The sequence below is a fragment of the Wyeomyia smithii genome, chromosome 3 (assembly GCF_029784165.1).
Source record: "Wyeomyia smithii strain HCP4-BCI-WySm-NY-G18 chromosome 3, ASM2978416v1, whole genome shotgun sequence".
Classification (NCBI taxonomy): Eukaryota; Metazoa; Arthropoda; class Insecta; order Diptera; family Culicidae; genus Wyeomyia; species Wyeomyia smithii.
In genome coordinates, this window is record NC_073696.1 from 49,438,350 (window position 1) to 49,456,497 (window position 18,148).

Here is an 18,148-nt window from a genome sequence, read left to right on the forward strand (position 1 = left end):
AGAGCAGTGGACTTAAACATGAGCCTTGTGGAAGACCCATGTAGCTAAGTCTAAACGCTGACAAACTACCATGAGAGAAATGCATATGTTTTTCTGATAGTAGATTGTATAAAAAATAATTAAATTTAGGAGGAAGTCCTTTTTGATGAAGTTTATCAGAAAGGACATCTATAGAAACAGAATCAAAGGCTCCCTTAATGTCTAGGAATACAGAAGCCATTTGTTCTTTTTGAGCAAATGCAATCTGGATTTCTGTTGAAAGTAATGCGAGACAATCATTTGTTCCTTTAGTTCTACGGAAGCCAAACTGGGTATGTGATAATAAATTATTACTTTCAACCCAATGGTCTAAGCGATATAAAATCATTTTTTCAAACAATTTACGAATACAAGAAAGCATTGCAATTGGACGATATGAGTTATGATAAGAAGCAGGTTTTCCAGGTTTTTGGATAGCAATCACCTTTACTTGTCTCCAATCATATGGAAAAAAAAATATTGTATAAATCTAACAACATTTTTTTTAGCAATGTCAGGTAAATTTTTCAGTAAATAAAATTTTATTTTATCCAGACCAGGGGCATTATTATTGTAAGAGAGAAGAGCGATTGACAGTTCGGTAATAGAATATAGTAGTTCCATCACTGATTGTTCAGAAAAATTGTCACGATTAATTTTTTGAGCAGGAACAGTGTCTGGACATACTTTTTTTGCAAAATTTAATATCCATTGATTTGAATATTCTTCATTTTCATTAGCCACTACTCGATTTCTCATTCTTCTAGCAGTGTTCCAAAGAGTATTCATAGATGTTTCTCTGGGAAGCTCATTAACGAATCGTCGCCAATAACCACGTTTTTTAGCTTTGATCAAGTTTTTGAACATGGATTCTAACTTTGTGTATCGAATCGCGTTTTATTGTGGTATATAGCACGATAAATTGTGAATTTCGTGTGGTAATTGTGGGTAAAAATGTTTCGAGTGTTATAACAGTGTTTTAAAAGTGATTTGGAAGTAAAACGATCTGGAAATTTAAAGTTTCATTGCCGTTTTTTTTTCACAATTTGTCGCCTAGCAAATGGCTGCTTTTAAAGCGCAGCGTTGTGTTGGTGACTTTCCTTTGATACGGTAGTGTGCAAGCTTATTCTCCGCCGACGGCACGATCTGCTGCGAGGCAGAAACTGAGAGAGCGGCAGTTGTAACCATAGAAACAAGTTGCCTATACTTGTTTGCGTGCGAGCGGAGGCATGTTTGGTTTGCTGAAAGCTGATTCAATGGCTAAGATAAGTGCATACATTTACAGACATGTTTGTTTATTTATAAATGACTCGAAGGTAGTTTTCACCGACAAGAATCAAATTGTTTTTTTTTATATATATATTTCGTGTTGTAGTGTGTGCAGTACAGTATGATTTTTTAGCGATGAATTTGTGCGTCATTTAATGGCGAATTCATCATTCATGTGTAGCTACCACAGCGTAGCATTTTCGTACTGTTCTGTCATTCATTTATGCACCGCATGAAAAGGTGTACCAGACGATTGCTGTTTATCTATTTTGCGATATTGCATGATGTTAAAATTGTCTTGAATTTCCGAACTGAAATATATCTGATGACTATGTTTTAATATCCATTGTCATTCCTTTTCTATTTATGACTTCACTAGCTTTTGAATAATTATTTTTACGCCATAGCTAAGTTTTGTTAAATATGCTAAATTTTTATAGGCGCAGATCCAAAACGGTGAAATGAATAATAATTGTTCTAGCATTTTGTAAAGGGTTCAGGAATACTGTAGAGGGGTGTCAAGCTCGTTTCCGCAGCTGTGCTACACCGTTCTGAACTACACTTTACAGCACGAAAACGAACACGCAAGCGACGCTACACTCAGTTGTCATATTTTTCGTACGGCATTTGAGAGCATTTGTTTTTGTTATTAGTGTTTTGAGACTGCACCCTGTTTCTTTCGGGTGTAGTCCAGGATAAAGTGTGTAGTCGGATACAGAAAAAGATAGTCCGGAGAGTGAAAAAAAAGTACAGGACAAAACTGTAGTCCGGGTGTGAACGTGCCGCGGAGACGAGTTCGACATTACTTATGCTTTTACGCATGTCGTTTGACAAAAAGGTCCCTATTGCTCAGCTTAATAATGAGCCAACATAACGCGTAACATTACTTGAACTCGTCACCCAGAGAGTACTGGTGTGGTTAGTGGAATTCAGAGTATGGTGCAATGTTGCTAGTCGAAGTCGAAATCTTATAATTCAATTTTTTCGATTTGTCTAGTTTTTGAGCAGAGGTTTTTGTTCCTTATCCTTCTACAAAGGACACAGATCTCAATTGTTGACAATCGAGAATTTTAACCGTTGGAATGGAAGTGTTCTTGAAATATCCAACACCGTCTTTTAAAAGAAATTCACTGAATAAGCTGGAATCGGTAACAACACCGTCAATTTCTACATCTCGAGCGGAAACATAAACATGATATTCCCTGGTGAAAAATTCCGAAGTAGCAATTTTATTAGCTTCAGTAAGGTCTTTAACCACAACTCTCAACTTGTTAGGTCTGACCTTAGAAATTTCAGTGATAGACTTGAAATGAGACTCTAAATCTTTGGATATCTGAATAATGTTTAAGGGCTTTGATTTGGGCCCTATTTTTGGTCGGAAATAAACAACAAATGAACCAGTCGATCCGTCTGGATACAGTTTAACGCGTGAGGAAGTTGAGGAAACAGTGGAAAAAGGGTCAGGAGGTTTAGGTGTAATAGAAACAGGATCGGCCAAATTTTTTTCATCCACTTCCATTGTGTGTAAAAGGGCACACTATGGTAGGGCAACAAAAAATGCAAATGGATACAAATAGAATCAATTAAGTTCTATACTTAGCTGTTATAATAAAAGAAATCTTGATCTTTAAATTTCTTGGTGTACTTGAATTGTCGTTGATCTTCCGAAACCTTCGAACCCCTTAAAAACTCTGATTCCGGTATCCTGTAGAGCTGCAAATCTTGAATTGCTCTGGATCTTTTGGAATCTTCAAATCTCTTGAATACTGATGGCGGTATCCTGTAGAGCTGCAAATCCTGGTATTTCCAATATTAAATCAATACTTCAGATCTGCAATTATAAAGAAAATTAATGACGGTAGCAGCTGTAAATAATTGCGACACTTCCCAAGCGAAGGTTGCTGAGCTTATGATTTCATCTACTCGTAAATACACATTGATAATCTAAGGCACTGGATTTTTTCTCAGGCTCCCCACCAGAAATTATTGCTCGATATTGGCAGGAGGAACGAAGTTTCGGTAAGATTTTTTCCTCTCGACAATCCTTCTTATAGTAAAACTGACCAGAGGAATTGATTCTTCGTCAGGCAATTGAAACTGGCGATATCGGCACGGGAAACTTCTTTATTTTATTTCTTTATTTCTAAGATACTTACTTACTTACTTACTTTTTTGGCTAACGGACCGTTCACCGGTCTAGGGCCGAACGAATTAGAGATGTCCAGCTTCTTCTGTCTTGGGCAGCCGTTCTCCAGTCTCCCCGTACACCAGCAGATTGTGCATCATCTTCCACCGCGCACATCCATCGCGTGCGAGGCCTACCACGGAGTCGACGGCCTCTTCCTGGTTCTCTACTGAAGATAGTTTTGGCGGCTCTCTCGTCAGGCATCCTGGCTACAAGTCCAGCCCACTGAAGCCTGCCCCGCTGTATTACTTTCACTATATCAGCATGTTTGTATACCTGGTACAACTCGTGATTCATGCGTCTGCGCCACACTCCATCTTCCAGTTTACCGCCAAGTATCGATCGCAGAACTTTACGCTCTAAAACTCCGAGCACTCGTCGATCAGCTTCCTTCATGTCCGTAAAGAGCCACGGGGAGTATCAGCGTCCTATACAGCGCTAGTTTTGTGCGAGTTTGCAAACTACGGGACCTTAGCTGGTTACACAGTCCGTAGAAAGCCCTGTTCGCAGCTGCAACTCGTCGTTTCTCTTCACGGCTCATATCGTTGTCACATGTCACAAGCGTACCAAGATAAATGAATTCGTCAACCACTTCAAATCGTTCCCCATCTATCTCCACCTCAGCACCAACACCACGGGGGCTCCCACGCTCTCTGCCAGCTACCATGTACTTCGTTTCGGCAGAGTTAATGACAAGTCCCAATCTCGCTGCTTCTCTCTTAAAAGGTACGAAGGCCTCCTCCACGGCCTTACGGTTGATACCGATGATATCGATGTCGTCCGCAAAACCAAGAAGCATGTGAGATTTCGTGATGATCGTACCGTTTCTTTCGACGTTTGTCCTTCGTACTGCACCCTCAAGAGCGATGTTAAACAGTAGGTTGGAGAGCGCATCCCCCTGCTTCAGTCCATCCAACCAGCTATCCGCACGCACGATTTTGATCCTCCTCAATCTGAAGAACAGGATACGGGAGAGCACTTTATATGCGGAGTTGAGCAACGTTATTCTTCGATAGTTGCCACAATCCAATCGATGGCCCTTCTTATAGATAGGGCATATGAGGCCTTCCAACCAGTCGTTCGGCATTTGTTCGTCCGCCCAGATCCTTAGTATTATCTGGTGGATCGCATAGTACAGCCGCTCGCTTCCCGCTTTTAGAAGTTCGGCCGGGATACCGTCCTTCCCAGCGGCCTTGCCGTTTTTCAGCTCACTAATCGCCTTTTTCACCTCCTCCTGTGTTGGTGGCTCCACAGCTTGTTCGTCACTTATAATCGTCATCCTGTTCCTGCTCTGCTCATCCGGCTCCTCACCGTTCAATTGCGCCTGAAAATGCTCCTTCCACCTGGCTGCAACCGTCGGTTTATCAGTAAGCAGGTTGCCGTCCTTGTCATTACACATGACCGGCACAGGAAAATTCCTGCTTCTGACTCTTTTTTTTTTGTTCACACAACATTTATTTGACACGGCACAATATGCTTCTGACTCTGTTGACAGTTCTATAGAATCTCCGCACGTTGTTTTGAGCATTGCTGTCCTCTGCGCTGGCGAGCACCTGCTCCTCGTACTCGCGCTTCTTCCGACGGTGGGTTCTATTTTCGGCAGCCACCCTGTACCTCTCTCTGTTCTGACACGTAGCCACAGTGAGCATGCGGCTCCTGGCACGATTCTTTTCATCTGTCGCTCTCTGGCACTCTGCATCGAACCAGCCATTTCTAAGATATTCGGTTAAAAAAACAGTTTCGGCAATTTCATGTGAATCGATCGAACTTCTTTATGAAAAATTTCTGTGCATTTTTCATCGATCATAAAAGGGCAACTTTGACCGCTTTAACGTTCCACATGCCGAAGTTTGATTGAGCTGAAGTTTTGAAGTTTCGCTTGGGGATTTTTTTTTCGAAAAGACAAAGCTTTTGAGCCCTACTGCCAAACGAAATTCGAAAGTCAAAGTAACAAACAGTAATGCCAAACCCTAACATTGGAAAAAGATTAAATCAAAGGTTCTAGGGATCCTTGGCTACGCCACTGCTGCGTATCTTATTCTGCTACAGTCATACCAGTATTATGGGCCAACCAGTATTATGGGCCAGTCTACACCTTAAATTAGTTTCTAACATATTTCAATAACTTTACATAGTCTAAAGTGAACGTGAACAACATTCACCAATCTCAATTTGGCTATTACAAGTTATTGATATGCGTTAGGAACCAATACAAAGTTTGTTGGCCCATAATACTGGTTGGCCCATAATACTGGGATGACTGTATTTAAAAATGGAATTCCGTAACGCTTGATCTTATTGATGTTACTGCCTCCGTCCCAGTGGTGTAGAGTCACCACCATCATTTTAGATCGTTCTAAATCAAAAAAATAAGCGGTGACATGTGTTTTTTTTTTACATGAATATGTTTGTTAACGTTCAGGAAAGACATTTGGGGAAAAATCAAAAGTATCTGATTACTAAAACTTGAGATTTTATTCACAAAACTACGTAAAACATGCAAAATTATGACTTTTTATTATGACTATGAATTTGCCTCTAAATCTAATTTCAAAGCGATGACATGTGATTCTTTTTTCAATTAATGTTTGTTTATGTTCAGGAAAGACATGTGAGGGAATGACTTTTTAAGCTGAATTTTCCTCTAAATCAAAATTTAAAGCGATGACATGTGATTCTTTTTTCATTAAATGTTTGTTTATGTTCAGAAAAGACATCTATTACTAAAACTTGAGATTTTATTCACAAAACTACGTAAAACATGCAAAATTATGACTTTTTATGTTGAATTTGCCTCTAAATCTAATTTCAAAGCGATGACATGTGTTTTTTTTATTAAAATGTTTGTTAAAGTTCAGGAAAGACATTTGAGAAAAAATTTAAATATATGTTTGAAGATGATTTTCTGTATACAGCACAACAATATTGCACGCTGGCCTTCTAATAGCGTTCTCGATCAACAAAATTAGATGAACGGGGGCCTAGTGTGGTTGGTAACGTCTCAGCCAACCACGCTCGACGCCTGGGTTCGAATCCCACCGCCGACATAGGTGTTGATGGTTGTGAGGTGGCGTGATCCACTCACAACCAACTCAACTGGTCTAGATTCAATCCTAGCCGACACCGGGAGATTTTCTGAGGCGAAAAATCTCTTGGATCACGCCTTCCATCGCATGAGGAAGTAAAGCCGTTGGCGCCGGTCCGTTAATAAACGGGTCGTGAGTTAGGGTCCTGGGTGTGGAGTCGCCTCCCTGGGCGTCGGTGATTGGCCACAACAGTGGCGGAAATAGACCGACGGAAAATAAGCGAGAATAAAAAAAAAACCAAATTAGTTGAGAAACCTCGTTATCAATATTGTTTTTAGCACATTTTGCATGTTGTAGGATAAGTACAACGATACACCGTGCCCCAGAGCGGAGTCGAAAAAAATTCCAGTTCAAAGAGATTCTCGACCTGACGGGGATTGAACCAGATATCACAACCGTGTGGGAGCCAATCGACATCGCTAACCACAGAGCCACGAGGACCACATACAGCATACAGAATACAGAAAATCACCTGAAAATACTGTTTTTATAATTTATACGTATTTGACTTTTTATGTGCAATTCGCCTCTGAATCAAAATTCAATGATTTGTGTTTTTTTTTTTTCAATTAAATGTTCGATGTTCTTTCAACATCTACAATTTATTTTGCAGAATAATCCATGTCTCAAGCATATACATTTTACATTTCTGATGTTTTCGTAGTTTTGTGAATAGTTTCATATTACGGAATTAGATTTACTCTTGTACTTTTGAATTTGAATTTGATTTTTATTAGAGAGCTTTTAACCAGAAGGTCATTCAGCTCTTAACCAGGGCTCCTGATTCCTGCATTGAATCTTCATTCGCTTCGTGAACCGTTCGCTGTGGACTAATGTCAATGTAACACGAGCGCATACTTCTTCGGGCGCGTACATGTGTTCGGATGAACTGAAACGATCGATTCGTGTTATTCCCTTTTCCTGCTGTTTCTCATTATTTGCCGATTGGATACGGTTCAAAATCACACCGATGCAACTCAGTAAATATTTGTATCGGTTCACCGTGGCATTGATAGATTCATCATGGCAAATAAAATCGGGACGAAGACAAAATAGCATTCGCATCGAATCGTTCACTGAAGCTTACCAGAATTTCTGAGCTTGTTCGTACATTTGCTGGTGCTATGAGACAATAGGCCGTATGAGTTAGGCCGAAAATATACTGGCGCGTCTTGCACTGCGGAGACGGTTCGCCTTGCCGTGGGTTAGCTGTACATTAACCTGCGGCAGGGCTTCACTTAGGGCTGTACATAAGCCTACGGCGCTAGTATGTTCACGGCCTTAAAGCGTTGGCTTTATTCGCCGCTGCAAATACTACGAGACAAGCAGGACAAACTTTTTTGTTCATACGGCCGGGATCAAAAAAGCTTTTATTTTTGTATCTATGTCGTGAAGATTCAATAAAACAGCGAGCATAGTTTTTTAAGAAAACAATTAATGTTGGAAATCATACAAAATTTAGTTGAATTTATTATGATTGACGACGGGGAACATATTGTTCATATTTTGCTCGGTTTTTGAAGATGCATGGCAGCGCCGTGTTAGTTGTGTTGTAAATTATTACAACTAATCATTTGCTTAATTTGCGAGGTCTGTCTCATTTATCTAGAATTTTTTAAAATATTCCAATCCGAATATCCAAATTTTTGAAATAACCGAACAGTTAGTGTGCTTACTAATAATTCTTGTACTCGGTAAATATGGTTACATAAATATTTAAAAATTATTTTTTAATCGATGTTTGCAATATACGGTAGATAGTGCCCAAATTAATTTTCAGACGGACTTCGAAAAAATCACTTTGAAACTTTATAAACATTTTTTAAGTATTGATTGAAGCTTTTTAGAGGTTCAATTGAAGACCGTCTTAAGGCGGCACTGGGTACTAGAGGGTTGATTTATTTATCTTGGAGATGAAAAAACGAATTTGCAACCAACAGATTTTATTTAAAAGGTATAGCGCTCTCTTCAAAGTGTTCTCATTGCTCGGAGGTGGTTTTTCTTAGTTTTCTTAGCCCGAAAATAGGCTGAAAACTGCGATACAGCGAAACAATCTTTTGCATGCGCTTGAAGATAGGTTTGGGCATAGGAAAATAAAGTTTGATTAAGAAAAACGCAAAATGGCATATTTTAACAATCTTGTGTGCTGGATTGGCGTGCATAAATCAACTAAGGTTGCTTCATAGGCGTTTTTTTAACGCGGGTTTTTTACGCGAATTCCGGAATTTACGCGGTTTTTTTTTACGCGACACGTATCCCTCGCGTAAAAAGCGACTTTAGTGTAAAGAAAAATTACTTAAGTTATTTATACAAATTTACATTTGTTGCAAACCCGATCAGAAAGAAAAAACAAAAATGTAACAGAAGTTGTTAGTTTGTTACGGATAAAACCTTCCAGGCTGTGTTTTCAATTTGGTCCCGTTAGGTGTTACAATAACAGAAATTATAACAGAAATGATTCTACAAGTATCAAACACATATTAAAATTTGTTACTAACATATTAGCTTTCTAACAAAATAAGATAGTATATAATACAATATAATAACAACCATTGTTAGAAACAACAGGTTTTGATAAAAACGAAAAGTTAGTTAGACTTGTTTCAGAACTACTTCATTACACGTTTTGTTATTATATATATTCAAATTCAATTTTGTAATCAAAATTATATGGAAAAATACAAAATTGTATAAAAATATGTTATTTGTATCTCACGTTGATAGAATTTTGTAATGTTTTAGTTGTGCTCTTCTGACCGGGAAGACAATTAATTTTACAACAGTTGAGAAAAAAATATTTCAACGTTCAATACTTCTATTGCTACATGGTAGCAATAGCATAGTAGACAGACAGATTTTCACAATGATTATGAATTGCATGATTACGAAATTGTGAATATGTTCACCATTTTGTATGTTTCTTTTGTCGTTATTTTTTTCTTAACTCTTAAGTTACGTTTGAATAAATACAAATGATTGTTTCTTTGTGTCGCTAGAAAACATCTCAAAAAAAAAAAAATCAAAAGAAGAAACCCTTTCTCAAAAGTAAAAATCTTTTCTATTTATTTAAACGGAACAATTTGATACCCTCTACCTGTATCTTCTTGGAGACTGTTTCCGCGTCCTGGCCTAACAAGAGCCAACTAGATAAGCTACGGATCGGAGCAAATGACTATGGCCGTGAACATATTTATATATATATATATATATATATATATATATATATATATATATATATATATATATATATATATATATATATATATATATATATATATATATATATATATATATATATTTATATATGCCGTGGGCTTGCATTTTTACGTAAGCGCCAAATTTTCAAATTTCATTTTTTTACATATTACTATAATATAGAAAATCACCTTCAAGATGCTTGTTGCCGTTTCCAAAAATTTATATAAATAACTGAGAAATATCAAAAATAAGAAGTGACGTTAGCGCCACTTTACATAGAAGTGACGTTGAGGTACGAATACGATAGTGTATCATGCTTGTGGAGTGCATAAATTTATTTATATCCTTGCTGCTGACTACCGACCAGTACGCATGGCAAACTAGACTATTCAGGCGTACCAACGTCACTTTTAGTGCAAAACTTTGAAATGGTTTTGCTGTTTTGCAAGAGAAGTGACGTTGGCATTAAAACTCAATGCGTTTACATAAATAAACGTGTTAAAGCAATGGGGTATGTTTTTCATCATAATTACTCAGATTCTATCAGATCAGTTTGCGTAATAAAGCGCTTCTGTTAATTTGCAAACGATTTAGATCTGTAGCGATTTTGTGCTTTTAGCGCTTACGTCAAAATCCTAGTCCACGGCAGTATAAGCTTCTTCCTCGGCAATTTTCATTTTTCGTTTGGATTCGCCCCGAAGCATCATTGCGATTGGTAATACCATTCACGGTGAATATTCATCGGCATTGATCTGAGTCACAAAGGCTTCTGAAACGATGTATTCCCAACCGATCGCTCAATATCGCTTCGGATGACTTGAGTAAATCGTAGCCAATACGAATCAAACACGAAGGTAATCATATTACGTTTTAATAACTATTCATCGCCCACAAGCCACTCATAACAGTTCAGTTCACTATAGGCGTTGTTTTCATTGCTGAGTGAATACACTGTTGCCACGTGTTGTTGTGCTTCGGTAATAATGAATGAATACGAATGCAACGAAGTGATATTCAGCAGCCCTGCTCTTAACCTTACTTTTTTACGTTTTTTACGTTAATCCAAACTAGAACTCTAGGAACATTTAGCTGGAGGAAAGGTTACGATTCATTGGTTCGAATATCGAGGCAGCTTAAGCATTAAAAATCTTTTAGTTCCTTATTTTCTACGAAGTTTTGTGGATTTAAAAATGGCGACTTCCGGTTTCAGGAAAATAACCTAAAGTGATATTTGGCCAACAATTTCAATACTTCCGAAAGTGGTACTCCATGCGTCATTTTTTAGCGATAACATGTGTTATTTTTTTCATTTAATTGTTTGTTAACGTTCAGAAAAGACATTTAAAGAAAAATAACAAGTAGGGTAACGACCCCATAATTCGCCCACTTTATATGAGTACCCAAAATTCGCCCACCTATTTTTTTATTGTTCGCAATATAGTGTCAACTCTTAGAACCGTGATTAAATATAAAAAAGAAACAGCTGAGATTGAAAACAAATTATTATTTGGCATAATTCAATGAAAAAACCCCGTAAACAATTCGTTGATTAGTGGGTGGGCGAATTATGGGGTCAGGGCGAATTCTGGGTCCCTTACCCTATCTGATTACTAAATTTGAGATAATTCATAAAACTTCGTGAAACATGCAAATTTATGACTTCTAAAGTGATATTTGGCCAACAATTTCAATACTTTCGAAAGTGGAACTCCATACGTCATTTTGAAATCCAAAATGGTGACTTCCAGTTTCTGTAAATCAGCCCAAAATCACAAAAAACAATCCAATATGGGTATTTCCGTTCTGTGCGTTCTCAGAATATTGAAGTCCTTAAAGTGATGATGGAAGTATAAGATGTGAATTATATTTGTGAAGTGAGTTGAGCTAATGCAGCAATGAAATATAAAAAAAATCTATCTTTGAAACCTTTGAGCCCGAGCATCGCCGGGAACGTTCAACTAGTATATTATAATCGAACCAGATCGGTGTTATTTATCATGAGTTGTAGGAACCAAACGAAACCATCACTTGGGAACGGTATCGACTTCAATTGTCGCGATTAAGCAGAGCACTGCGCAAAAGACGATCACAATACGAGCAGAGGCACGAAAAACTGATTCTGCTGCATGACAACACCTGGCCTCATACTGTCAAAGTCGTTTGAACTTAAATTGAAAAGCTTGAATGAAACGTTTCAGCTCAGTTCAGCAAAGTTTTTGCTAGCAGTGGGCAATACTTTGAATGATTTGAATGATTTATAGCACACAACAATCTTAATCTTTATTAATACCTTTTCTAAGGTACCCAGATATGAGTTGCTCTCAGAGTATTACTAAATTGTTATAATTAGAACGGAGAGCTTGAACGGTCTAAAATTATTTTTCGGAAAATCGATAAAACATATTCATTTTTTTTTTTATTTTCCCCGAGTTTGGACCAATTTCAAGTCAACCATTGTTGCTGCTTTTGAATTTTTGAAAAATCGAAAATTTTCAATGTTTTTTCGACACCATTTTTTAAAGCCAAATTCCAGAGTTCTAAGAATTTGTCCACATAATAGCATGTTCTTATCCATCTTTAAAATAAATAGATCTTGAATCGGACAAAAACTGACTTCAAAACGGTGATTTTACGAAAACAGTTTTGGCGTGGTTTTATTATATTTTGCAGAGCAAAATAATATCAGAGTGTTAATGGATCCGCCTATATCTTAATGTGATAGTCAAATTATGCCTTATTAATAGCAAAACAGTCCCAGATATCGATTGGTAGTTATCTGATCCTCGTAAAATGTCAGCAACGTGTCGTTCCCTTACAATAGGCTGAAATAGGTTTATCTCGTCGTAGGATTAACTTATTTGAAATCTGTTCAATGTAATATCAGAAGTGTAAGCGATACACAAAGATTAAATAAAAAAAAAAATTAATTTATCCCCTTTTTGTGGAAAGAGGGTCGCATTTTTGGTCAAGACCGATCAAAATATAAAAAAATCTCGCTTAAGCGTCGAGACGGAATCAAAGTTGGTTCATTCAAAATATTGTGGTTTGAAAAAGTCTATGCTAGAAAAATTTTAGTGCGCTCTATCGAATCGACTATCGTCATCGAAACCACCAATTTCGGAGGGCTATAAAGTCACCAAAACCTCTTTTGAATGAACGTCGGTGCAAATGATTACATTTCCAGAATCGAAAAATTGGTTCATTCAAACTATCAAGAGCAACTAATTGGAACATAAAACCATGCACAAAAAAGTTTAACTGCATGTCGGGTCGTATTTCATGCAGTAATCTCGCCGCGGTCCGTGCCTGCCGGAGTGTATTCCCACCGCGTTCGCTCTTGTAGCGATAAGCGATCAGCTGTATTTGTTATTTAAAGTTATGTCAACTTTAAATTATGCTCACTTTCGTTCCACTTTCCTTTCGAATTGGATGGACAAAAAAAAGGGCATGCGTCGTCAGTGCAGCCTAGCTGAGACCAGGCACGACCCGCGCGCGCGTTAACGTAAACAGACTCTCATGCGTCTTGATGGTCAAGAAAACAGTCCAGCCCGCTGCTAGGGGCCCTACCGAACCAGCAGCAGCCTTGCTGGGTCCATTACACCGGAGCACTCTATCGCATTTTTCGCCACACATTTCTAGCCGTAAGGTTTGTGGCTGCGGAAGGCGTTTCTTTTGCCGCCGGCACCAAAGCTCCTAGGCAAACGAACGAACGAATACGACGAAGATAGTTTTGTCTGAAATTGAGATCGATCACGAGCAGATCGCCGATCAATGACGACGGAACATAAATTGATTAACAGCTCTTGCCATTCACACGAGATTATCTTACACGGCTGGCTAGGAACAGATCGATCGTGCAGGTGTTGCTATCGTAGCCTTTTTCGAAGCGATCTTCATTCTTAGCCGCAGCTAGTACCTTCCTTATCAGTTAAAGATCAGCTGCATATGAATGCATGAAATATTTGAAATTTTTGTACCTGCGTGTACAAGCTGCTGTTACTTTGCACGGTAGAGGAAGTTTTTGGAGCAGCAGGTATACGCAGGTATAGTGGTGCGCTCCCATTTATAGTTTTCTTGAATTGCATAATTGAAGAAATATATACTGCCGCTACAGATATTCAAGTGTGCGCTGATGATTGCGCAATCCCCACCCGATGGCAACAACTTTGGTGACCAGCAATGAATTTATGGTGAAAATGTGTTTCTGGACCATAAAATCCTTTACTGGTGCAGCGGCTGGCTGTCGAGACTTCTCGAGCTCGATTAATGCCATTTCACCCAACAGGTCATGGCATCACGGCACAGAGGCTGCCCCCTTCAGTCCTTCGTAGGTATGGACTAATGGAAATTTTATTCCACACTTCCAACCGCCATGCTGACAAGTGGTTGACTGGAATAGGTCGGCTAGGCTGTCTCTGTCGTTTGCCGCTGCAGATTATGGATGGTGTTGTCTTTTTGCTGTGAGTCTTTGCTCTCTCCAAGCCTCCCACCGGTAATCGACCATCAGTAGATCAACGGGTCAAGCTAATCGCAGTTACAGTAGCCCAGATAAAGCAAGTCCTCTGAAAGTAATAATGACAGTTAAGAAATTGTGGCGAACCACTCGGTGCAGGATTGTTAATGTTTTAAAAACATAAAGCTTTAAGCTGTCTCACGGTGTATATTCAAATCATTTTTGATGGCGACAGCAGATTAATTGCCTATAATACCGAGCGTGGTATTGAACGAAGCAAATCAATTACCCAGGCACTAAGTCATGGACCCCAATTAATAAACCGCAAAGCAAACGACCGTAAAACAAATCATCCAGTTTCGGTAGGCATGTGAAACGTGAATTTTGCAGTTCATGTACTAATCTGCCGGTCCAAAAATGCGCACTACGCTTTAGCTATTGCATTATCTAATTTATCAATTCAACCTGTACTAAATTGCACGTCGATGAAATGAGACTGTAGGAAAAAAATGTTCAGATGTTAATTCGATTACTACACCGTGCTTGAATGGTTGAAGTTGCCTGACTGTTTTCGTTGAAGATTGATTGATTCCTACCTCTGGCTTAGGCTAGCATAGCGCGGACACGCTTCATGGGCGATAACGGCAGAGGAGTTGCGGCGGCAGCACCATAAAGAGGCAACAAGCGTCAATCACCCGCACGCATCAATTCCGCTTCGATGTTTGGAACCGCTTAACCACCAGAGCAGAGAAAGTGAGTTGTGCATGTCCAGGAATTCTTGCGCCTTTTTGCGTGGCTCGCTCGATTCCCCCTGAGTGCACACAAGGCTCGCCACCCCTTGCTGCCAAATACGCTGCCGATTCGATCCGATGTTGCTGCCAGGTTTTTCGAACTGGAAATCGATAATTTGTCTGTTGTAGACACCGACCGAGCCTGCAATACCAGATGCAAATATTACAACGCCGTTGCGGCGTTGAAATATTACATCGACTTCGACAGCCGGTTGTGGACCGGTCAATAGCCGCCCTCATTGTTAAAGAAGTTGAACGTCACTTTCGTTGCAAGTCAGACGTTTTCCGTAGTTGGTGCGCCGGCCGTTGCGACATGATTGACAAGATTATAATGCACAAACGATAAGCAACAGTGAATGACGATTATTACAATCTCAACTACAATGGGATCAAAAGACTTCTATATATGTTATTTTCAGGACAGGTCTTTCATTTGAGGAAGAGTAAGTTTACTCAACTCTACCTGATACTGGCGGCTCCGAACTGCACAGAATCCTGATCGTGTCTGAAATCAAAATGAAGGTAAATTTCCTGTACGTTACGGTTTGACTATAAATTTTGTAAAAAGGCGGGGTCACGCAAATAATGGAATAGCAAACAAAACAATACCCTTCCGATATTATACCGGCTGAAGTTTAAAGTGGACCTTTACACTAAGAAACTATTTCGTATAAGATCTTATCATGGCTCATCAGAAGTTTGAATGACTAAATTCGAAAGAGTAACGCGACATTATCTTAATTTGTGTTTCTTTTGTGTTAATAAAAAGTCTAAAATACTGTGAGTAATAATTTGACGAGAAGAAACAAAAAGCCTAGTTTCGTACCGGTTTTCAAAACGTTACAATCATGTAACTGAGCTAATGAATGTTTCATAAACAGTGGATCAGTGTCATCCATTCAAATAAATTGTCATCAAACTGTAGAGGAAACTATGCATGCTAGCGGTGCGAGGAAAGCCAGTTGCATACATACGTAATTGCCCCTTGTATACCCCGGACTATTGTGGAAGCGCAAATCCTGTAGCAAAATCTTACACGCTTGCCAGTCAGCTACTGCTAGCAGTTCAACCTACCCGCACCCATCGTGCTGCAATCAATAGCATACACACATATGTATATCTGCCATGATGCTGTGAGCAAAAATCGATCATGTTGCTGATGCAGGAAAAGTAGAAAACCTTGCGCTCGAAACCTGTCTCGGGCTGCGCGCGATGATAAAATGCACACAGAAAAAGGAAAAAGCATGTTAATGGACGCAAATAAAGCATGAACGGAAAAAAAGTTAATGAAAATAGAGAAAAAAATACTTAGAAATTTCTATTGATGGAAACATCTTACTTGGATTGTATCTATGCTATGACTACCGGTATGGCAAAACCGCACCTTTTGCACAGTTATGCAAGTCGTATTTGCAAGCATCGGACACGGCCTATGCTGCGGTGTTGATTATGTAGCGAAAAAAGTTGTCTGTCGATCCTAAATCTTCTATAGTATTAAATGAAAGCAAAATGGTAAGCGAAATCGTCGGAACGAACGGAACACTCGTACGCAAAACCCTGCCACTACCAGGCGATTAATTGTCTAGTAGCAAGCTTCTTACATTAATGACAATTTATCAAACCGATCGATGTCATACGCAAGCGAAGATAGGCAGTTAACCAAGATGAATGTGAATGGTTTCGCACATGCAACCTAAACAAAGCTTCCCCTCCTGTTGATACAACATATAATCTTCCGTTCGATCCTTGAGCACCGATTGAAGTGAAATAAGATAAGACCAAGTGGTGGCTATAAATTGTAAACGGTGTGTCATCGTATCGGGCTGAAAGTCGTACCTGTGCTTGAACTATTGTGCCGATTGGATTTAATCGATGATTTCGCATTTAACGCAGCCCAGGCTTAGAGGTGCTTCCTGATAGCATGCGATCAAGGCTGGCGGAAGCTTCCATCGTTCGACAGTAGCAAGGATTGCAATAAAATATACGATAGAATATGAATTTATAACCTACGCTGACGACAGATAGATGAACAATCGAAAACTAAGTACCTACTCGTTACCACAAAACATTCACCTTGCGCGACAAATACTGCAGTCGGAAATGATCAGGGCTGTTCTGTGCATAGCTAAGGCTAAACAGGAAGTTTACAGTTTTTTTTTTGGTAATGGCCGTTAAATTTGTGAGAGAGTGTTTTTATTGTGTAGATATATCGATTAAGTATTTTTTGTTATTGCACCAGGGTGACAAAGGTTATAACAATAAACGATCGTCGTACGAAATCACATTCGAACGGGCTTATTGGTCAAAATTCGAGTTTAAAGCCGTACGCGTGAGTGTGGTTTATTGGAGATTACTTGAAAGATTTCTTTTAACTTCAGAATAAAATTATATGTTAGCATTTATCATCGGCTGATCGGCAAAATACAAAAAAATGCAAAATTTTGAGCTCTTTACCATTGATGCCTGCTTTTCATACCAACAATCCATCTTCCAGAGAGAATGCACTGAGGGTCAGAACCCGGAAAAGTTAGGACAGTAAAGTTTTCAGTAAGGCATACAAATGCATACTTTAGAATTATTTAGCTTACTCATATGATCTACCTATGATACAGGGTGTCGCCGTGAAAGTGATACACACACTTGAGTACCTCTTTCCGCTTGGGAGGCCTACCCTGTTTTTTTTTTTTGTATGCCTGAAGGGCAATGGGCAGAAGTGCCACTGCGACAGGAATGATTGTCTTTTGTGGCTGGCCTCGATTATAGTATGCTCGAACTCATTGATGGAGTTGAGATTGTTGGTTGTGTGACTGTGCCCCAGTTCGGAACAACATGGTTGATAAACCAGTGATCGTTTTGGGATTGGTGCTCCTTACCTGGTATGGAGTTGAGAGGTAACTTCTGAAGAAGTTGAACCTCGATGAAGCAAGAGCTCCGCAAAAGCAGAGCAAATGCGCTGAGCTCTCAGGTTCAGCGTTGCAGAAGCGGAAATTGGATTGTTGAGCTACTGAAGGATTTCTGATTTTTATATATCAGCTAAAAGAGTGTAATTTTCTGAGCAAAACGAGATCTTTTAAAATGTTATATCATTGTTCTAGATTTTTAAATGAAAAATAAAAAATCGCTCTTAATCGCTACAATGACAGTTGGT